This window comes from Lasioglossum baleicum, unplaced genomic scaffold (assembly GCF_051020765.1).
Source record: "Lasioglossum baleicum unplaced genomic scaffold, iyLasBale1 scaffold0021, whole genome shotgun sequence".
Classification (NCBI taxonomy): Eukaryota; Metazoa; Arthropoda; class Insecta; order Hymenoptera; family Halictidae; genus Lasioglossum; species Lasioglossum baleicum.
In genome coordinates this window covers 4,782,959-4,807,164 of record NW_027469081.1, presented here as the reverse complement: position 1 = coordinate 4,807,164, position 24,206 = coordinate 4,782,959, and the positions used below count along the sequence as shown (strand labels likewise).

The 24,206-nt window shown below is 37.6% G+C and overlaps 1 protein-coding gene across 3 annotated transcripts in view; it reads right to left on the bottom strand.

Annotated features, from left to right (window-relative positions):
- LOC143219076 (semaphorin-1A) overlaps positions 1-21,421 on the bottom strand; it is a 649,895-nt gene extending 628,474 nt beyond the window's left edge. For 2 of the 3 annotated variants that reach the window (XM_076444869.1, XM_076444871.1), the window contains exon 1: positions 20,950-21,421. The gene's annotated coding sequence lies outside the window, so the exon portion shown is untranslated. The remainder of the gene's footprint in view (positions 1-20,949) is intronic. The other variant, XM_076444870.1, reaches the window with a different exon arrangement.
- Positions 21,422-24,206: the final 2,785 nt, after the last annotated feature.

The following is a 24,206-nucleotide window of genomic DNA, read 5'->3' as shown; positions in this document are numbered from 1 at the left end:
GTGGGGATGATCGAACCTGTCCTAAGAGATCCGAACCGGATCTCTTTATGCATTTATGAAGAAATTGGTTGGGTGAAATATAAAACAATAACAGATTAGAAAAATTTAAGAATGTTGTAACGTTGTTTTTAATGAAACAAAATCATTAAGGGATGAAATCAATTTTTATTTTACTCCCGCTGCCCCGACAATCAATACAGAACATTTTTATTTTGCATAAAGATCCGCAGTCTAATTATCATAAAGGAAAAAGTTACTTCAAACGACCTAAAGAAGGAAGTACACCATTTTGGGACATCTTGTATAACCATTGGAGAATACGTACACAATAAACATAAATTTGTTTCTCCTTCCAGGGGAATGATGAACGTCAAAGTGGTTTCAATCACTGCGACCGTAAAATAAATCACAGTGAAACGGGTGAAAAGGGAAAACACAAATTCACAGAGAAAGGAAGCATTTGTAAGATAAAAATTACTCCCTGTGTTAGTAATTCCCTGTTGTTCAGGTTAGCACGGAACGCAAGCTCGACGAAATTGCCCGAGATCTGTGTCAAAAGAGAAAAAATCCCTGCGACCTCGATTCAACCGCTCCACCCTCTCTCTCTCTCTCTCTCTCCACCCTCTTAAATTCCCGGAGCAGCTTAAACGCACAGTGGCACTTGTTCCGTGAAATATTCTCGAACAGGGACAAAAGTCGGAGGAGCCTTGGCGTAACTGTGCGGCAAGTTGAGGACAAGATTGTTCGTCCGAAAGCAACGATCCACCGGATTAGCGACTACCCAGAAATTTTCCGTGCCGTCGGACACGAAGGAAGGGATTTGTTCACCTTTGCAAGAGCAATCGCGGTCCCTGTGCCATAACGTGCAACCTATGCGTCCGCCTGCGCGCGATAAAAGCGCGTCTTCCTTCGGTGAGAGTCTACTGGCGCGTTTCGCACCTGTTGGAATGCGAGAGAGACGCCGAGGGCAGAGACCGAGCAGCCGCAAGAGAGAAAGAGAGAAAGAGGGAGAGAGGGAGAGAGTCAGATTTAGGGGTGGAAAAGTTCACCTTTCGATAGGGTCTGCCGCGTATACCTGGGGATACACAGCGTGGCCGAAAACACGGGAAACGGATGAAGTCGAATGGATTAAGGATTACGTAAAATCGTTTGCGAAAGTCTCATTTACCGGGGCCGGTGTGTCTCCCGGTTTTGCACAGCTCTCCCGAAACGAATCCGCCGGCCAATTACAGGCAATAAAGCCACGTGAAAGTCGTATACCGATTTTTCGCCGAATGACGAGCCGGAATTCGCGGAAAGAGAAAAATGAAAAGAACCGTCCCGCGCCGCGTTCGAATTATTACCTATATCCCTCGTTTATGGAGATGTAGCGGCACGTTAACTACCGTCGGATCATCTTTTTTTCTGTCACGATCGGATTACGCAACGTGTGCACGAAATGTCCGACGAGTTTTCCACCGAGCTACATACTCAATTTAATACGATTTTTGCTGCGCCGACTGAATATTTACGTATCGCCGACGCGAAACAGCACCGAACGATCAATAGGCAATCGTCATAGACACGAAATTTTGTGGCTGATCGCAAATGGAAAGCAAGCGGTATTTTTCTCTAATGAATCTTAACCCTCCGCCAGCAGTATGGTTTCTCTGGAGTATTTCATTCCCTGGTCTGTGATCTCTCATTGTGTTTTCGGCTTTAGAAACATTTGTAATCTCTAATTCAACATGGAACCGTTGCTCCAACTAGATGCTTAGTTCTTTTTGCAAGGAAAATAGAAATTTGAAGAAAATTTATAAAGAAATTCGAATAAAAAGTAAAATTTCAATGTTCCACTGTATTTTATTCAAAATACACGTCGCAACGCTTTTACAGGTGAGAAAAGCGAAAAATTCATTTGTTCGAGAGAAATGGTGGTAGAGTTTTAAAATAAGGTCAAATTACATGGTACGGTTGCGGGTTACAAGCTACGGAAATGTACATTCGTAGCAAATTAGACCTCTTTAAACTGTGTGTGCAACTTTCTCCTCTATCATCCTTTATACATCAACAACCAAGGAATAGATATGACTTGTTCCATTTACGTGGCTCGCCTTGTATACTTGAAGCACCTACACCAGTAAGCATACAGTCGTTAACATTAAAAGAGCATGAAAAAGGACAATCAGCGAAGAAAAAGCCAAGAGAAGATAAAATAGTAAGATTTACGAGGACTCGGAGAGATGGCCAATTTCACTGGAATATTATGATACAGAATAGCGAACTATGGTCTGGAATAAGAGTCTTACTTTCTAGATGAACTCTCCGAAAGATAAACGCAAACAGATCCTACGGCTAAGGCGACCAACGTGTCATGGATGAAATAAACGAGAGTGCACAAATTCTTAACGCCTTTCAACCCTCCGTGGGCAACCAGGGTCGTTTAAAAAGCACGAACCAATCAGATCGTGTTTACCGCAGACGGGCATTGGTCGAGCCGGAGTCCGTCTGCTGTAGCCGCGCTCTGATTGGTCCGTGTTTTTCGTTAATAACTCCTTAACGAAGCCGCGGGAAACATTTTCGCAAAGGAAAAAGTTGTTTCGAATACCCCCAGGAAGTACCGACAACATTTTTGCGACACCCTACATTAACACGTTGATCGCCACTTCAGAATTTGTAATTATTCGCGTCACTTAATCGTTTCAATCGTGTTAATCGTTTCAGTCATTATGTTAATGTGTGGATTGTGCTGTTGCATGTCAGAAGTGTTAACGGGGACGGAGGCATTGCGTACGTCTGCGACATGTGTAATTACTTCCACATCGTCTTGTATGTGACCAAACGTTACCTAATGTCTATAATTATCTTTTTTCTTCTACGTGTTAGAAATTGATTTGGTTAAACTGTAATGGACAGTTGCTGATGGAATATTTAAGCTTTTTCAATCAAAGCTGCTCTAACTTTCGAATCGAGATAAAGTGAAATTGACTGCATTCACCTACGCGTACCAACCTTTAGCAATTCATTGAATACAAATAATATCGTAAAAATTGTTTAATTTTTGAATATCACCACGAGTCTATGGATTCTTCATGCATTTATAGGAAGAATGAATAGGTGCACTTTATAGCAGGATATGAAGAAAGACATTTCTGATTGGCTCCTGTTCATTGTTATCGATATGGGCAATTTTGATTTTGCATAGAAATCCACAGTCTAGTGATAACATTGTTTAAAAAAATTCGTACAACAATAAGTTCGGATTGGTTTTAAAGCTTGCAATCTGTGCTTTCACAATATTTTAATTATTTTCTTCCAAGGTTTTTTTCACGACACAGTGGACAGAAAACTGAAGGTATGTTTCCGTCGAAAATACGGTATGTGTTCAGGCCTCTGTAGAAGCATTGACAAATTTTTCTCCCGACTGAATTCACAACAGATTCGAAGATAGAAGCCTCCTCTCTACAAAGAGTCTTTGAAACCCGATGTACGATTATCTATAGCCGATTTATCAGACTTTGAATGAAAGGTGTACTGCTATCTCTTCACAGTAATATTGTAGAGAGAGATAGAAGAAGGTTTTTTTCAAATCCGGAGATTATAAAAATATGAGAATCATCGACAATTTCGTTTGCCTCGCCAAAGGGAATACATTCTCATTGAATTGTACTTTATTCAGGGCAATATATTCCTTTTTTACGTATTTTAACACCCGCAGTAATAGGTACATGTACCCCAGATTCATACAAAAAAATTTGGAGAGTTCATGGGTCCGAAAGTGGGGATAGAGAAGTAGAGGATCGTCGAAAGGAAACTGTATTTTGCAGTGTTGCAACTCCACCATCGGATTGAACCTGCTAAAATGTTCTCGGCGGAAGTCGATCGAAATAAAAGGAGTAAGAAAAACGGTAATTGAAAGAACTTTAACAGCACTCGCAACGGCAGGTAATAACCTGGAATAAGAGCGTTGCGCTGATCCCCGTTCCGTTGCATTGCGCTATCCTCCCGCGCCGCGTTGCGTGGAAAATTCGAACGCCGAAAGCGTGTTACCGAAACCCCGGAACTCGCCCGGTGCTATCGATAGTACATATACGAAAGATTCTGGTTTCGAGTGTGTAACTCTCGTGGGCGTAGTCGCGATCGAGATGTCGAGATTAGGATTACCGCGGCGTGCCACGGCCGAGTTTTCACGCCGGATAATTAAGGGAGAGATATCGAGGCAAAAGTAGCGCGCCCCACGGATGGATAAGATTTCCTGCAAGAGATTCGGGACACGTTTCGGATACTTGATATCCTAAAGCGCGATGATGTTGTTGGTTGCTTGTTGGTTGTTGAAACTCCTGAAACTCTACCATAATTTTACTATTTAATGTCGCGTACCTTGTCGCTTTGCAGCACACGGTATCCGTTAAAGTTAAAAATAACTTTTCCTGTCTAAAAATGCCCGTGTCACATTTGAACCAGCGAATTGATTCAAACACTTTCTCAATCCTTTGTAATCTGACTTTGCAAAAAATCAAGCATTCTCGAATGCACGAATCTTTCTACAGTATTAAACTTGTAAAACCATATTTAATTACGTTCGAGTATATTGCTGGAAACTGAATTGAATTTCATTTCATTTTATATCCTTTTTTATTGATTCTCCTTTAACCCTCCGTCTGCAGCCTTATTTTTATCGATGTCGTCTACATACTGGGTCGTTTATTTCTAGGACTACTCTTTTGTACTGTTTTAAGCTTCCGAGAAATCTAAAAAAAAAAAATTCTGGAACACGTATCCAAGTCTCCATTTTAATATACAGGATTTCCCAAAAATATTTTACTTCCTTGGAAGAGATTCCCCGGTTCGTTTAAAATAACTTTTCCCTTTACGAAAATGTACTTGAAAATTTTTGGGACATCCCGTATCATATCCAGCAATCAACCAAGTAAAAAATGTCTACCAATGGGAAACGTTTTAGATATAGGAAACCTTGGCATCCCCTTAGATCCATTTCACCAAATTTCCTCCTAGAAGCAGAAACCGTAGGGCTTTCTGTTCTCCCTGATACACAAATGAATTGGCCCAATTTCCGTCCTAACAGTGCATCTCTCATGTTTAGAACTTCGCCCAATTTCGTTGCTCTTACTCGATTCCCGTCGTATACAATTATTCAAGCGTTGGAAGCAGCGGGAACGTTTCGGCTGACATTCGGAGGCGACGGGCGCCCGGTTCTGCTCGTGTGTTTAACTGATCATTTTGCGTATTCATACACGTGTAAATTACGCAATAACGCAGCCAGAAGAGCAGCGAGAGGGGGAAATATAAAGCTGTTCGGTCCACTCGACAGTAATAGGACGTGTATGAGGATTTCTCGGGTCGAGTGTACCCTGGCCCACGCTGCCCGTTTCTTATTCTCTGTGGGTAATGGCCTCTTCCCGCCCCGTTCTTCTACCTTCACGCTCGACCGTTCTGGCAACCGATGACAGAGCTGCTAGTACAAACCCGTACTCGTTCGTTGGTTCGTTCGTTCGTTCGTTCGTTCGTTCACTCGTTCCTTCATTCGTTCGTTCATTCCTTCCTTCCACCCTTTCTTTGCTTGCTTGCTTGCTTATCCGCCATCAAAGAGCGAGCGAGAAAGACGGACACTCCATAATGGAAATTGTAGTCGACGAGAGAACGACACACAAGTCTCTGCGTGCCCATGTATCAAAGGAAATGAAAAACCTTCTTTTCTTACGAGGACAGATATTCGAATTTTTGAGAATACTACCAAATGGCTTCCAACCTGATGAGAAACGAAGGACAAATGAGACGCAGCGTCGGGCTATGTCTCTGCCAAAGACACAGTGTATACAAAAAGTATTTGAACGCTAGATTTCCGATTTTTGAAAAACCGTCGAAATTTAACACTAAACCTACCGACCATCAACAGTGATGTGTATAGGATTTATATAGAATAACGAGATTAAGTTTATTTATATTTTGTGCGATTTTTACTATAATATATACTGGAGTCAAAAAATATATTCAATAAATTCCCATGAATTTATTCCCAAATAAAAAATCTAAAATGAGTCATCTGTGACCTCTCGTGGTAGGTTTAGTGTTGAACTGTGATAATCGTACAATAAACTTATTGATCTCATTTTGAAGCTTGACACCTCTACTTTTAGTATCATTCATTTTTACCAGAGGCAGTTTCCTGTGGAAAACTGAAGGGAAGTTTCCCATTGAAAATGCTACCCGTCGAAGCGTCTCTAAAAACATCGAACACTTTTCTCCGTGAAAATTCGCTTCATCCGCCATTTTTTTCAGAATCAAACTGCCAAACAGTAATGCAAACTGTATTATGAGTGCACTATAATTCAACTTTTTCACATTTATATATCAACCATACTGTTCAGATTGTTCTTAACCCTTTGTACTCGAAACTATGAACACTTTTTGCATATTTCGCATGTTTCGTGATCATTCAGTTATTTTTAATGTAAGTTTACAAAGTGTTTTATTAACTGCGCTACTGACATATTAGAAGAACAACCTCGTGCTAATGTTTTATTAAATTATGTACAATATTCTAGAAGCTACCTTTTCGAAGAAGCACAAAAAAATTCAATACAAGATGGAATTTATCTTATATCATTATATTAAATGATATAGTCTGATAAAATGGCCAATTCTAATTCTAATTTTGAACCAAGAATAACAATAACGTTACTTTTTTGTAAGATATACTTTTTATAAGATTGTTTCGCTAAAATACTGTTTTCTTGTATGAAAAACGAATCGAGTTACACTTATTTTTGATAGTATAGTCACCTCACACATGTAGGTATTTACTATCAGTGAATAATATCACATCATTGATTATCCTCGTGATTATTTAAATTTTGAATTCCTATAATCCAAATCAGAATACTAGACCTCCAATACAGAAACTCCAGCAATGAATTTTTACGTTACATTCATGTAATAATATTTAGAAATATTTCGTTAAAAAAATAAATAAGATAAGCTACGTTACCAGCAGAACGTGCTAGCAACGGTTGGTAAAACGTTGGGTCACCCTATAGACAGGCATAGAGGAAGCTTCGTATCATCCAACCATTAAACGAAGAACGAGTTAATCACACAAAGAAACGATCCCACCAATCAACACATCGGCACCAAGAAATTACATACGATATAATCCTTAACAACGCGTAGAGAAATGTCGAAGCATCTTTCAATACGTGGTCCTTATTCACCGAAAATGTGAGGCGTTTCACCCGATGGTGAACACGATTCATTCAGGTTTCGCCGTCGAGGTGGTAATGTGGAACACTGGTTCCAGAATTTCCGAATTAGTAATACATATTGGCACAAAAGGGAGCGAGTGACAAAGCGGGGGAAAGGTGTGAATGGTGAACAAAAGGCAGCCGTTGAAGGGTGAAAATATGGAGCAAGAGGGATAACGACATCTCGTTAAGGTATCAGTTTCGTTCCCCCCCGTGCAAGATTCAGGCTACACAGCCGTGAAAGAACTGTTCCCTCGCATTTGGACCATTCGCAGTGATCCTCGTTATCGTATAAATATCTACTTGGCACGATTCCGAATATCCGCGACTTCTCTTCTCTTTGGCCCCTTGCATCGACGTTCATCGAGCCACGAGAAGAAAAATAAAAGAGAATGGGAGAGCAGGGCAGGGGGCAGGAAGAATGTTTTGTCTAGACGGACCTGAATCGAGAACAGGAAAAGCATGTAGCTACGACGTATCTGGCGAATGTCGGTGTTCTTCGACGTCGACGTTATATATGAACGTAAGAACCGAACCCGGCACTTTCTCTTCCGCGAGCCTACCTACATGATTCTCAACTTTAGCATGAATAGTCTACTTGTGTTGTCGGTATCAGCTGTAGCCGATGACATTAATGACTGGAGAAGAGCAACGCGATGCTTACCTACCTTTCAGTATATGTATACCCACGTACAAACGTACCCACTAATGCGCAATCCGAGAAATTAATAAAGATTATCTTTACGATAGACCGGCGCGGTTACTGCATTATCTTCTAAGCCGTGGATATCCGGCTGATGAATGGTCTAGTCACGGTATAATTCGGTAAAAAAAGAGCCATTAGCTTAAGAAAGCTAGGTAACTATCCCTACTTGTGACCACGTCTCCCTATTACCAAGCTACAAGGTGGAGTGAAATAGAAATTTATTTCCTATCTTAATATACATATACACAAATTATGTTTGATAATTAATTTATTATTAGAATTTCTCTATGATTAAATTTATTATAAAAATTCCTTTAGATTAGATTTTCCAATACTTCTAAAATTATTGGGTTGGCAAGAAAGTAGTTTCGGTATTTTAAGGTGAAATAGAGCCCAAAATTTTTTATTCAACTTTAATGAATAAGATGTTTTCCCTTTTGTTCGATGATCTTTTGCAAAAAAGAATAAATAAGAAAATATTTTATTGATTAAAAGTTAATCGTTTGAATAAAGAGAAATTCGGTTTTATTCCACTTTAAAATACCGAAATTACTTTCTTGCCAACCCAATAATTTAAATTTGAAATCCTCCTCAATTTAAATTTAAGTTACAGCTTCCTCATCAGTAGACAGCGGATTTTATGCATTTATGACAAAAATGAGTAGGTGTAATTTGAAACAGTAAAAACATTAGAAGAATTTTAAAATACTGTTACATTATATGTAACATAATAAACATATCAAGATAGAAAATAAATTTCTGTTTCACTCCAGTTCGTTGCAATACAGATGGAAAATTCTCATTTTCCATAAAGATCCGTTGTCTACTTATCAGGCTTATTGACAGAAGATTGTGATAATACAGATAAAGTTAGTGAGCAAACACTGCGAATAAACGTTTATTTTGCATTTGAAGTTTAGCAGTGTACTATGAAATTAGAAGCTCCAACGAAAATAACAAAATTCTTGCATGCCAGGCGAAGAGATGATTGACCTTATCAACGATTCTAGAGCAAGCAGAACAATCGCTTGATGCATTTCGCGGAAGAGTTAGCGGTCGAAAAGCTCTGTACCGTTACTTTTAATATTTAATAGATCGTGTCCAATTAATGCGACTACGTGAGAAGAAGCTGACCAATGAATCATCATTGTACATAGGTTACCGCGCACGTATGCGGTAAGGCAAGAAGAGGGGTTCATAAATTTCCAGCGGAACTCAAAGTTTGCCAATTAGAATAATATGAAAACCGCTCGGTTCCCCGGATTTACATGAATCGTCTATTCGCGCTACTGGTATCAACTCTTGCTCGTGACAAATGACCAGAATGGAATAACGCCAACTTTGCACTTCACCGCTAAGATTGTCAGGCATGTTAGGATCCTGAATAATCACAGGCATACATTATGCATGGATACCGTCAGTGGAAAAAGTTCAATGGAAATTCAGTTCGTACAATGCAATACAATCGAACCAAATCCGCGACCTTGTTTATTCTTCGGATTATCGAGAAAATGATGGTCCGATGTGTCAATTAAGAAAATTATACGAGCCACTACCTCGTATTTATTATTTATGTAAATCGACCTTTTCAACGAGGTAACATTTTTCTTCCAATTTCTTTTCCACGTAAAATACAATGTGTGTTACCGTCGCAGCTAATTTTCACGTCGGTTAATATGTGTGATGTAATGACACGTAAATGACGCGGGAACGTTTCGTAATTATAACTGACATAATTCGGTGGAAAATAATAATGATACATATATAAATCCGTTCGATCTAGCTGGAAAAACATTCGGGAGATCTGCATATTAACCTCGTATATTTATCTACGTCTATAAGCATCGAGATGGGCAATATATCACTACTTTCTCTCTTCCTGAACGGCTCTCGAATGGCTGTGTATTATTATATGCATTTTTCATAAATACGTGTTTTTGCATTTTCTCCGAGCGAAAGGGCTCATAAATGCTTGATGAAAGTTCCTGTATCACGCGAAAGGTTACGCTACGTATTTATTTAACAAACGTGACATACTTCGCCCATCTTGATAAAGAGCCTATCTACTTCTACCGATATTCACCGTCTTCCAAGGTGAAGTTGAAGACGTTCTCTACACTCGAGTCGAAAATAAAACTTGCTTTATGATAAACTTGTATTTGTTCACACTGAAATATCCTGTAGTAGGTTTCTCCAGTTTGATCAATTCAAGATCAAACTTTTCCTTTCGTGTTGATGGCCATTTAATTGAACCCATTGAATTTAATAATTAAAATCGCGTAAGCCCCCTTCCGAGGGACGTTGGAGAAAAACTCGAGACGTTGAGATACATGTGCAGCGCAATACCACCCCATGCAGCGTTAGTAACGCAAACATTGACTTAAGATTTGTTCAGTTGCATTCCTCAATGTCAGCTTCTCGTTCCACGCATGAAACTATTAATTGAAAATATTATTTGTAACGACTAAGGGACTGTAGTAAAGATTGGGACACGTTTCGTTTTTTAGCTAGAAAATTTCATAGGGTAAGGATTATGGAAAAAAAAAATTATATCGCTGGAAAGGTATAGTTGCCAGCTATAATTTTCGCTGCAGAAAATATAATGATGGAGGTTTCTGAAGACAATGTTTTCAGCAAAAACAATGTTGTCGTATAAGTTGGGCACCCTACATACTCTAAAAATTATCGAGTATTTTTAGATTTCATACAAAAAAACGTTGTTCACTCAATAATAACCGGCTTGAAATATAAATAAAATTCGAGCGCTTAAACTTCTTTCGCATGTTCTTCATACAGGCAATACAAAAATCTATATTTCCTGAAGTATAGATGAATCCGAGGAATCATTTGAAAATGACAGTTCCCGCTTCGCTCGTTTTGAGGCTGACAGTTTTGATTTTTTGTATGTTGTCTTTTTCGGTGTCGTTGTTTTCGTGTGTCACGAATTTCCCCGAACCCGAATCACCCTACAATTTATACGGTGCCCCAACCTTTACGACAGTCCCTTACAATAAAAAATCAATTTTAATTCCTAACTGTCGAAAAATTAGTCAACCGAAAAGATCTGCCGAGAAGAAGTTAATAATTAGTTTCTTTCGGAAATATTAACATAATTAAACTTGTTAAATTGATGATCGTTTTAGAGCAGTCCGTGAAGAAAGTTTGATGCAGACAGAAACTATCGATTGGATGTAAATCTTGAAGAAAGAATATTGCATAACAGAGTTAAAAACGTTCGTCGAGCACGGCGAAACGAGCCTTGTTAAATTTCAATAAGCAGCTCTCAGGGAGTCGTGCGCGCATCGACCTTCGCATCACTCCAGCTATTACAAAAGAAAATAATTCGCTTATTATGAACAATAGGTACTACTACCAGCAATAGGCGTCATGGTAGCGATCGATACACATTTCCTACGGACAACTCTGAATCACGCGACAGAGACTGGCAGTCACTGAACTCCGATTGGGTTCCGCCGAAGCTCTCGAATTTCAATGAAATTTCGCTTCGAAGTGTCACAGTAATAAAACAAAGGAAAATCGTGATCGAACTGTAAAAATACAGCGGCCCGCGAGATTAATGTTTGATCGAATCCTCGAACATCAAAGTAAATTCTCAAGAGAGTAATGCAAACTAAAAAATTACCAAACATCCGAAACTGACCAATTCCGAACTTCTTATTTTAAGACTACATACTGCGGGGTCGCTATAGTGTGCTTATTCACAAAATTATTCATTATTTTACTTGTTGCACAAAATCTTAAAGAAATATTCACTTTATGAAGAAAGTAATCTCGGTATTTTCAGGTGAAATAGAACTCAATTTTTTTATTCAAGCAAAAGAAAATACATAAGAAAATATCTTATTGATGAAAGTTCATCGCTTGAATAAAGAAATTCGGTTTTATTTCACCTTAAAATACCGAAATTACTTTCTTGTCAATCCGATAAATCAATAATTTCGACAGTTGACAGTATAATTATTACGCGTGGAATATGGGATATGTATTTATGGCAAAGGAATTACGTATAAACACCGATTGTATAATTTATATGCAAGTTTCAAAATATTCGACCATGCAGAACAGTGTTGTTGCAATTCGAAATTCCTCTGGTCTCTGTGTATTTATAAAATTAGGTTAGGTGAAAATATAGTAACCATTGTATAATTTGAATTTAATATAAATGAACTCTGGAATTTCTCTCAGAAATATGTGAAATGTTATTAGCCGCTGGCCATACGATTTCATTAAAAATCTAAAAATCTCTAAATAACTTTCCATTGATGGAAAATAAAATAATTTGCATAGCTACAAATCAATGTGAAGTTAGGTTGCTATTAAAAATAATGAAGCTTGACGTCTCTAAGACGTCATTTTAAGACATGGGGCAAGTTGCTTGCATTTTTTACACCGAAAAATATTCCGCATGAATTATCATTTTCTTCGCCAACATAATCGCGAGTGTCGAAAATTAACGACATTAAATTGCAAAATATGCACCGTTTCAATTTGACGTACCTCGATATCTATACCCAGTGTGTTTAAAAAAATAATTTAACAGAATTCTATTGCTGTCGACAGCTTTACAATCTAATTGTTCTTTTTCATTCTTTTTCATTATATGCTTCGCATGCTGAACAAAAAATGCAACAAGTGTACCATCATGAAACGGGTAACGATTATTGACAATCTATGCAATTCGTTTAAAGCAATTATCGTAACACGCGACTGTTTAATTCGGTGATGAAGTAATTCCCATTAAAGTGCTGTAACATTCCTTTCGCTCAAACATCGTGCACGCCGCTCTTTCATTACGTTCCATATCGCACGCAATTAATATCCATTCGAATTTATCAACACCCACGTGAAAACTGTCCAACTTTCTCGGATAAGACCGTTCGCTGGCATTTGTCACCGCGATATGTAACGCGATCAGCAGAGCGTTCGTTGCCTCAATGATTCTTGCCGCTGCAGTGGGAAACTGTCTAGTGACGAGCGGCACGAATCCCTTTGAAAGAAGGCTCATTCAGCGTACTACAGTATCATGACATCGTAAAGTAAGGAAAGTAAGGAAAGTTCTCATAGGACACAAACTTTTGCTTAAATTAATTAAAAAATAGAATACTAAATTTTTTACACGTTATTTATACATAAACAATATTAGGAACCGAAGTGAAATGAAAAAAATAATCAACCTTTCTTTAATAATTGATTTAAATTAACAGTTTGCTCAAATAAATGGAAAACTAGAATACTTCATTTTTTCATTGAAAGTTATTTATGAATTAACAATATTAGGAATAGCGAAGTAAAAAATAATCAATCTTTCTGTAACAATTATCTTAGATTAACGTTTAACTTAAACAAATGAAGAAGTAGAACAATTAATTTTGTTCATTGCGTGTTATTTATCACTTAACAATATTAGGAACCAAAGTCGAGAGCGAAAAATAAGCAAACTTTCCGTAATAATTATCTTCAATTAACGCGTTATACTCTAGTTATACGATTTTGAGAAATCATGCAGTGTCAATACACATAAAAATTGAATTATTTTGAACTGTACACTGTATTTCGCTCCTATTTCACACAATCGACAAAGAACATTTCTATTTTGCACAAAGATCCGCAGTCTACTGATAATAATTTGCCACGATCGCAAATACAGTGGTCGAAACATTCTCGGATATCGAACATTGGATCCAATCTTCTTCGTTACTTTCTACATATAGAAACTACGTAGATTGTCCTCTGGCCCGTCTGCCTCGGTTCTAGCGTTCTAACAATCTGAGGTTTATTTTTCAAAATATTCTATAACCTTTTTTCTTATTATTCATGTTGCATATTATATTTTAACATGATGGGTATATTTACTGAAGCCCAAATAAGTGGTACTGCAAAAAGGAACACACAAGTCTGCGATTTGAACTGTCCCACGATAGGGCCAAACATTTTTTATTAACCCCTTGCCGTATTTTATCAAGTTACGATTGTCATGACGATTTTAAACAAAGCCTAATAAATATGAATGAAATAAAATTTCACTTTAAATGAAATAAAATTTGTTGAGATAAGCATTAAAATAGCCATAGAAAAACTATTCTTTTCTCTTCTACGACAATTTTTGGGGACGAAAGGGGTTAAAAGAATGCGATAACACAATTCACTCGTCTTCTGGGCACAAAAATGAATGTAGACATAACAGTTTATGTATGATGCACCAGATTCTTGTCAGTCACAACAATCAACCTGTCCACAGGCTACAGGGCGGTGATAAAACGTGATTACTGTTCCTCTACAACTTACACGATGCAACAAGTTGGTAAGGTTTAAAATGTTTAAAGATATGGCTACCGTCTGCGGCATTAGGTGTCGTCTGACGTTAGGGGAACTTCCCCTACGACTGTGATACTCGACGACGGCGCGGCGGCCGTGCTCCGCAATGCGTGTTAAGAGATGTGACGCGTCGCGACGCGAATGATAATCGGCAATAATATTTGGGACGTTTTCTTTCGGAGTAATAGAGACGCCCTGTGACAAGCTTGCCATGGTCGGCCACCATGCGTCGTTACGTTCGAGTCGTGGGTCCCCTCGAGCGCAAACCTCGAAACCGGTTCCCGAGCGTACAAAATGGCCGGGTAGCCGCCGCCGGTCACCATGTATACATACACAACTCGCCGCAACTTTCTAAATTTCCGTCGCGCATATACGCACATGCTCGACCATGCGCGCTTTATTTTTCATTTTCTTCTCGTACGATGTGTCACTGTGGAAACGCTCCGAAAGAATTTGCCTCATTAAATGCCGCGAGAGCGCGTACAGCCGTACAAACTCTACCGAACGATTTTTATCAATCACAAACAAAGTCAGAATAGTACGACCGACAAAGATGTTGCGAGATATGCTATCGACCGTTCTAACTGCCGCATGCGAATCTGCTAACCCTCGTACGCCCCTCAGGGTGGAAATTTACCCATTTGTAATCATTGTGAAATGATTCATTTCTTTCTATCGGTGCTGTATTTCTTTAGAATGCGACGACATAAATGGAAGTATTAATTTATAGATTTAAAGTGTGATACATAACTAGGTGAAATATTATCCTAGGATCCTCTGTGCAACTATTTTTGAGCAACGCGTGAAAGCTGATCTCTTTACAACCCTTTGAAGACCATAAAGCCCCACGATATGACAAATATATTTTCTTGGACTTGAATTTTAAGAATTATAAACGAAGAATGAATTTTACTGTTTCAGACCACTGCGTTATTTTCATCCCCTCTTTCTCAATATCTGAAATTTTATTATTTTCATTGAAGAGACACTGTTTATATTCTCCAAATTTACATACTGTATGTAAATTCAAGAAATTACTTTTATATCTATATAATTCCTGTTTTAATTTTTCAAATGTATGTAGCTCCAGAATATTTAATAGTTAATTATCGATGTTTACAATTATTATCAGACTTAATAATTGCCGGTCTACTTAACTCTTTTCATTGTTATTGACAGTTCATACTACGACGGAAGTTATTTATAACTCGACCCAATATTTTGCACGTATCTTTCTCATTTCGTATTCAGTTCGATTTCCTGTTCAAATGATTGTATGGAAGTTAGTTTACAATCCCTCCGAAATACATACGGTGTCTCGTGAAAATATTTGACACATACCTTCCAACATATACTAATACGTCTAACATATTAAACCTGCGTCGATTCAAGAAAAACCTGTATCAAAAAGGCATTATCACTGACACCTATACCTATGTAAGGTTATATCCCCGCCACTCAATCATGAATATCGTTTTCCCACAAGAACCGTCGACACAGTCCTGTCACGTAACTACATACACATCGTTTCTAAATATATTAGCGATGATACAAGTTTGAAGTCGACATTCTGGAATTGTTTTTCACTTCATGAACAACAGCGGTTTTATCGAGTTGGAACGAAAGTTTCGTTTTTAAATTAAAATTCAAAGATAAAATTAAGATATTCGAAGATTTATTCAACAACATATTTGCTATTCTGTTCTGTTACTTTCGCCATTTTTTGAGGCAACTTATTATTGAATAAATCTATGAATAAATATCTTAATTTCATCTTTGTATTTTAATTTGAAAACGCCGCGGTTTTATATCGAGTTGGAACGAAAGTTTCGTTTTTAAATTAAAATTCTTATTGTATAAACCTATGAATAACTATCTTACTTTCATCTTTGAATTTTAATTTGAAAACGCTACGAACTTTCGTCTGTATTTGCAAGAGTTTTTGTATTTTTCGATGTTTGTATATTATATCAAGTTATACATATATTTACTTTCACTGAAAAGGTCGACTTCTTTGTGCGACTGCAAATTATTCGCGTCCATGATTTTACACTTCGATAATTAAACACACGAAATTGAATTTGCGGACCGTGATATTTGTTGGAGAGTTCCATTTCAAACACTCCGTTTATCAATAAACGCTTGAGAGTGCTTTTGAGACTCGCTGATGGTGCGCGCATATATTAAATATTATGTAAACACTAAATCTGTCGATGAATTATAACATTGATAATATCACCACGAGACGCCTCGTTTACTTATAGACAATAGGTCGTTTTAAATATTTTAGTTTAACACTAAACCTACCACGACCGGTTCTGGCTTTCATAAGAAATGATTTAACACAGTGTTTCCCAACCTTTTTTTGCCATGCCCCACCTAAGCCCTTCTAAAATTCTTATGCCCCCTATGTAACATATACATAATTTTTAATATTCAAACATTGAATTGTTCCATGATAGGTTTTAGAAAGAAATCACTAGGAAATTGTTGAGAAAACACAGTTCTCTAAAAGTACAAAAACAGTACTAAAAAATCAAGTACGAAATCATTTTAATGAACGATTTTTGTATATTATTTTAATTATTAGTAGTAATTTAGTTAGCTTCACTCTCAAGTCTCCCTGTCGTGTTATATCCAGCCGATTTATTTTTTTAGCAGCAAATCATGTGGCACTAAATCCACATTTAGCTATACATATATGAAGATGGAAACGGTAACAATAGTTTTCTTGGACATTTGGTAGAATTTCGATATTTGATTAATTTACAAATTAATCTCTGGACGTGTCCATTTCCGAGTTGCCCCACTTAACAATCATATTACCCCCCTGTGGGGCGTGGACCCCACGTTGCGAAACACTGATTTATCAAATATCAAATAAAGTAGAGCATATATTATAATAATAACCGCGCAAAGTTCAAACAAATTAATTTATGCAACATGTTACTTTGATAGGTACGTTTCATGTTAATAAACATTTTCGTAATAAAGTCACAAAGGTAAAACGTTCGAATACTTTTGCGATCCACTACGTATTTCCGCATATGCTGGAACGAACAGATGCTATAACGAATGAGGTTGTAAAACCAATTACGCTCATTCTACCGTGGCCCACTCTACCTGCATCACTGGCGTGCGCAGAAAGAGCGAAAATCCTTGTGCAAAATTCAGCTTGACCTACAGCTTTTTCGTACCCGCGATTTCCAAAAGACTCTTCTCGCCCGTCAACCATAATCTTTTTTTCATTTTACGAGCGGTTTCTCTATTCCACTCACGGTGGCACGTTTTTTTTTATCGTTTTCGTTGAACAAAATAATCGTTACTATAAAACCGGTATTACGATCAAACGTCTTCGCACGTTCTTTAATTAAATAGGCTCGAGTAATCAAACAGAAAAAACCTCAGCTAACTAAGCCGTAATTTTAATTAAATTTCTCCATACGTACATTTTATCACGTTTTACCGTTTCATTCTACTAAATTAAATATGATCTCATTGTTTCGTTAAACAGAATACGGGTTATAGCATGATAATAACCAGAACATGACCTTCAAACTCCTTATTGTTTAACTTTAACTGCTTATTTTAACGAAGAGAATAAATATTACATCGGAATAACTTTTCGAAAATTGCACGAAATCGATTCGACGTTTTTTTGGCCATTAGAAGCATCGACTTACTAAATGACGTGCAAAAGAGATCTTGACAAAATTGCAATTGATAGGAATTACATGAACGAAGACACTTTCTAAAACCTTTTTTGTTCGGGCGAGTAATGAAAAATGAATAAAATACACAGTTTAAATTTTCATTAGGCACTCAAACAAACAAGTTTTAAAGAGTGCCTTTTTCTATCTTTCCGAATTTTTGAATACGGCACACATTATTCGCTCGCAACGAGAATGAGAAGAAGGACAATCAATAACTTGAATTATGTCGGATAATCACAACGTGTTTGTATCAAATACTTGGAACACGACCGGGGACCTTTGAAAGAATACACAGTTCTCTGATAATAGAAACATGCGTGTGGAAATGAGAGAACAGCAAGAAATTGCAAGATAACCCGTTGTTTTCATACTGCACGATACCACCAATACCGAGTAAACCACGCATTCCAACATTCCAACCGAAACAAAAAATTGACATCTCCGAACACCTTAATTTTTGAACAAATATTATTACTATCTAGCTGTATTTAATAAACTTTCTTTCACCATCTTGTACATGTAATTATGTACTAGATTGCGAACTTTTATGCAAAATAAAAATTGCATTCATTTCAAGACACACGAGCTCTACATACGACATTTATTTCTCATCTCAATAATTTCAATGAGTTGGAACTGAGACAACAGTATTTTTATATTAAATGGTTTTTACTATTTTACATTTGCCTTTATTTTTATCATAAATGCATAAAATCCGCAGTCTAGTACATTACAATTTTCAATCCAAACATAACGGAAACAATTCAAAATTACGTTCGAATACAATCTTCACTAAATGCACGAAGTAAAGTGAGAAACTTTCAATTTGCGTGCTTTGTGGCAATAGAATTGATTGAAATTAAAATACAGTTTCTCTGTTTACACAAATGCAATTATCTATCTATTCGTTATTTGAAAAAATTTTCATACGAAACTTCTTCTCCAGTACTTCTATTTTCTTTGTAAGTGTATGCATGAAGAACCATTGCTTTGGGAGATATTTTAATTTTAATATTGCGAATTATTATTAACCCTTTAGACTCGGAGATTAAACATTTCTTCCGACCTACAATATTTCCATTCCCTGTGACTTTTTAAATTTTATGGATATGAAATTGGTATAATACCTCATACAATACCTAAATGTTTAGCAATTGATTAGATACCGACATATTTAATAATGTAAACAATATTTTGAATAATGGTACAGCAATTTTTATTGGCGCCACATACACCAGTGTACCCTCGTGTGGTATTCTGACACGTGATATTTTTGTTTTTAGGATGTAGAGCACATAATTGCAACATTTTATTTGAAAAGAAACTTCGAACAGTTGAGCAGCAAACGTTGATAATGTGTCTATAAATGCTCGAATACGTTACCCTGCATCAATACATACTTTAATACGTGGCTGAATATCAGCTGGCACATTCACGAGTATTTCTAGTGTGACACTTTTGAAATGCATTAGATATTCTCTCCTGCATATCGTTCAATAGTTGTCGGCTGACAGCTAAAAACCTTTTCGAAAATACCACGTGTCACAGAACACCACGCGAGTGTACACTTATGCACTATATGTATAACAAGTTGCAATATTAAAATTAAAATGTCCGAAAAAAGTATTAATAAAATGATGAATTCTTTTGCCGTTTTACCAGATAGTTAATAAATTAACTGTCTATATTTATGTAAAAATTACATAAAAAATTTAACACTAAACCTACCACCACCAGTCGAATGGTTCCAGATTTTTTATTTCACAATTATTGAAATTCTAAAGATGCTATCGTGGTAAATGATTAAATAGATATATTTAGTAGAGCAGATATGATAATATGAACCGCAAAAAGTTCAAACAAATTTAATCTTGCTATTTTTACAAAAGTTAACATGTAACGGCTACTTGTGAAGCGTGTTACGTGGCGCGACAATGCATTAGAACACTTTTTAATATCTCTAAACCCTTCCTTCAATCAGTGTCTAGGTAATTTGTTTATTCTATGCACTATAAAAAAGCAAATATATTTCTCCCTATGTTCATTGCATCTGCCTTTAACTATATCAAATGTTCTCCACATTGGAAATATGAATAATCATAAATACTTGATTTGTATCGAAACGAAGAAAACCGTTTTCCACAACAATAACTCTCAATTGGTATGACGTGTTAACAAATAAAATCCAAACGCAATAGGATTTGAAACAAAATTCATATTCGAATGTGTCACATAAATCGACATTTTCGAATTGCCTAATCACAAGATCAACACTCTGAACTGTTACGGGTCATCGAAGACCCAACGACACCAACAAAGGGGTACATAATACGATGTTCACGCGTTACCAAAGAACCACAAATGTACTTCGAAATTTGGATCGGATAAATATTCGGTAATTCGATTGGAGATTGTTAAGCAAACTCGGAAAGGATGCAGAGAAGGAGAGTGCAAAAGGCTCGAAGGAAAGGACGCGTATTAATTTTCAGAGTGGTGTGTGACGCGCGCGATGGGCGACGCTCAGAGCAGCGACGTCCGCGTCGCGTCGCGTCGCGTCGTCGGTGCACACGTGTATTTACTATTTATGACAAGAAGCACACCAGACGTACGAACGAGAATAAACCAACCGTTATTGCACTTCGTGCCAAACGCCGCGCGACTCTTACACGCCAGCAGCATTCTTAATTGCGACAGACAACGGTTCGTATTCACGACATTTCTTAACGGCTGGCTGACAGACAGTAAAGTGTCCGTACAGTTTGAGACAGTGATAGAATAGCCCGAGAGCCAATCAGAGTCCTCGATCGTTGACACTCGACGGGGGTCGTCCACCGGATTCGATGACGCGTTTACAAAAAGAAAATCCTCGATCACCAGTGTCGTCGCGTCGCGTCGTCCGTGAGAGGAGGAACTCGAGAAGCAATCAGAGAAAACCGGCGAACACTGAACTCACCAAAGACAGTAGGACCGGATCGGTGCCGTGTGTACTCGATCGGAATCGACGCGGATTTCTCTGGGGCGAAGCAGGTTGAAGAACACAGAAAAAATTCCCAATGGTCCAGCGAGTTAAACTCCTTGGTAAAACCTACGCGAGAAGAAGAGCTGGTCTTGGCGAACTGAACGAACGTGAACACAGAACGAATGTAACACTGTAAAACACCACCGAATCCACTGTCCCGTTTCTAGGACGTCTCACGTTATTACGGTTTCCGTCGTGACACCGCGTGGCGTGGGCGCGAATCCCGGCGTGGCGCGGCACGGCGCGGAGCGGAGCGGCACAAAACAAAAAAAAAGAAACGAGGTTCGGTCGCGGTACGTAAAAGCCTCGAGTTGCTGTCGCGTGATGCTACACACACAGAGCGAAACGGAACAACACGCGCGCTGTTCGAGACGCAACTGCCGCCACTACCGGCTCTATTTCCCGCTGTACCCCACTACTTCGCCCGCGATCATCCCCACCGTCGCGCTGCACAGTGAACCGTGCTCCCCCACCTCGTCGTCCTTCCCGACCATTCTTTGGTCCCTTCTTCTTCAGCCTTCGATGATTTTTCGATACCTACGGCCACGGCACACGCAATACCACGCGTTTCAATCAAATGCCTTCGGCCGTTTGTTCTTACACAAATACGGCTGCTACCTGCGACTCGACCTAATCGCGCACCTTTCATTAACCTCTTGTACTCGAATATCGAATCAGACACCGGACAGAATCGGATAAATATGTATGTATTTCTGTTATTGATCCCCTTTGGGTATGCAACTCTGTAAGCGTAATACAATGATAGTAATATTTTTTTCACTGATTAACCCTCGGATAACAGACGGTTTTTTTTTATTTTACCACGCTTATATTAGCTTGCCGTGACGTTGTATGCGTCAAATCTTGTAATCGAATTTTAAACCACTTCCCGATGAGCTAGAGACTTGAAACTTTAAACATAGCTCAGAAGTGGGCGACAATGCAATATTAAAAAACAAATTTTTTTAAAAAACTATGCGTTTAGAAGATAAGTTTAAACTATTAAAAATGTATTATAGCTACAGTGACTCCCACTAATATTCGGACACTCTTAAAAACACCATAACTTTTTTTAATATTGGAATATACGACTTGAAATTTTTGGAGAAGTTAGAACAATTGGTTTGCTACAGAACGTGACAAAAATTTGTGAAAAAAAAACTGCAAGTTGTCGGAATTGCAGAGAAAATGCTAAAAGTTGTATTTTTCAACTTTTTTATGTGGGCTTATATGGAAAATTTAGAAAACACGTTTCGTAGATCTGTATCAATTAAACATATTCTGAAAATTTCATCAAAATCGGTCGACGTTGTAATGAGCTACAAACGTTTAAAGATGGTAAAAATTGCAGTTTTTTTACGATTTTCGGCCTCCAACTGCAGTAATTCTAAGGAGTCTTACATCTTTCAATGCCTGTCGTTTTTTCCCGCATCAACCGATTTCTATGAAACTTCTATAGTGCATATAATTTACACAGATCTACAAAACGTATTTCTTAAAATTTCAATATAGGCCTATATAAAAAAGTTGTAAAATGCAACTTTTAATATTTTCTCTACAATTCCGACCAAATGCAATTTTTGAAAAAATTCCTTTTCACACATCCTGTAATAATCTAATTGCTTTAGCTTCCCAAAAAAGTTCAAATCGCATAGTTCAATATTGAAAAGGTTATGGTGTTTTTAAGAGTGTCCGAATATCAGTGGGAGACACTGTATAATTGGCAATGCTTAGGACCTTTCACAGCTCGAATTAATAATTTTTAGAAATTTTTAGAAAATGGTCCGGGGCAGTCTGATCTCTTAATCTACGTTATATTACAAAATGCAGTGAAGGAATTTTTGTTTAACATGAAAAACTTGCAACAATAAAGCTCGACGTTTGTTTATTTCTCGCATGTACATTTCACTTAATATAGCAGATTACTTGTGCTCACAAGAACAGCTGCTTGTATGAACAGTTATTTGTTTTTACTATGATAAGATAATACGCTCCTAACACCTACTTGTTCTTGTTAAGGCACATCTACGAACAATGAGATATACGCGTGCATGTACTTGCATGAAAGTACACAAGCAGTTTTAACTTTGTACCGTTGATACAGTATCGCTTTCGCACATATCTTACAGTGATGGAAAAAAAGTTTAATTTAATACAATAAATACGATAAGTGGCTAAACGTTAAATTACCGTTTCCTTTAAATACTACTGCAGCGCGTTGTGTAGTATGCCTATGCACGAATGAAGCACACCGGCTCTTTAGTGGACACTACGGCTACGGCAGCATGTGATATGGAGTACAATTGTTCAGCAGACTGCGTGACGCTGTACAACGAGGGCGTGGCAGAATGCTGAAGCCGTTAATAAAGTAATTTAAAAAACTAATGCCCCGCTTTTCGCAAGTAATTCCACACGTCTCTAACATCATAATAAATTGCGTTACGATAAGATACTCGCAAAGCAGAATTCAAGGAAATCGTAACACTCCTTTGTAACTAACATAATTAAAGCTTATCCAGAAAATATAGTCTACTTTATCACTTTATCAAAGTTCTGTAAACTAGTTCGTTTCTTAGTCGAAAACGTTGCTTCGGTTGCGAGAAATAGAAACAAAATTGAATGGTATTTCTTCCCTCAATGATTTTAATAGAGGAGAAATCATATATTGACATCTTCAATTTTTAAAATTCATCTTCTCAATCTTGCTATAAATGCATAAAGATCCGCAGTCTAATTGTAAAGAATTGTTATACATATTGTGCTGGATTCACTGGGTCCAACGTTAAAGAAGTAGCAACGTCATTTGGAAATGTTTCAAGAGACATCTAATATTGCACGTGATCCATTGATTTTCTCAACCGCCCCTTTTCCAGTTCAACTGGACATAATTTGACACGCTTAGGATGAATCACATTTGATACCATCAAGTAAGTAGTTAGACGGAACCCATTTCCTGAATAGTATGATTTGACGTGGATTAGAGACAAATCGTACCACGGATGACCTCTTTTTTCTAATGCAATTTAACGGATTCCGGACACGAAACGAATTCAATAGTCGGAGGGAAAGTATAATAGTTAATACGACAGGAAATGGCAGATGGTTTTGAGTTCTTAATACGCGACAGTGGCATAAAATTTTGCTTCCTCCTTGAAGTAGCTTAGCACGCTGCTTCAAGGTATAGTGCAGCC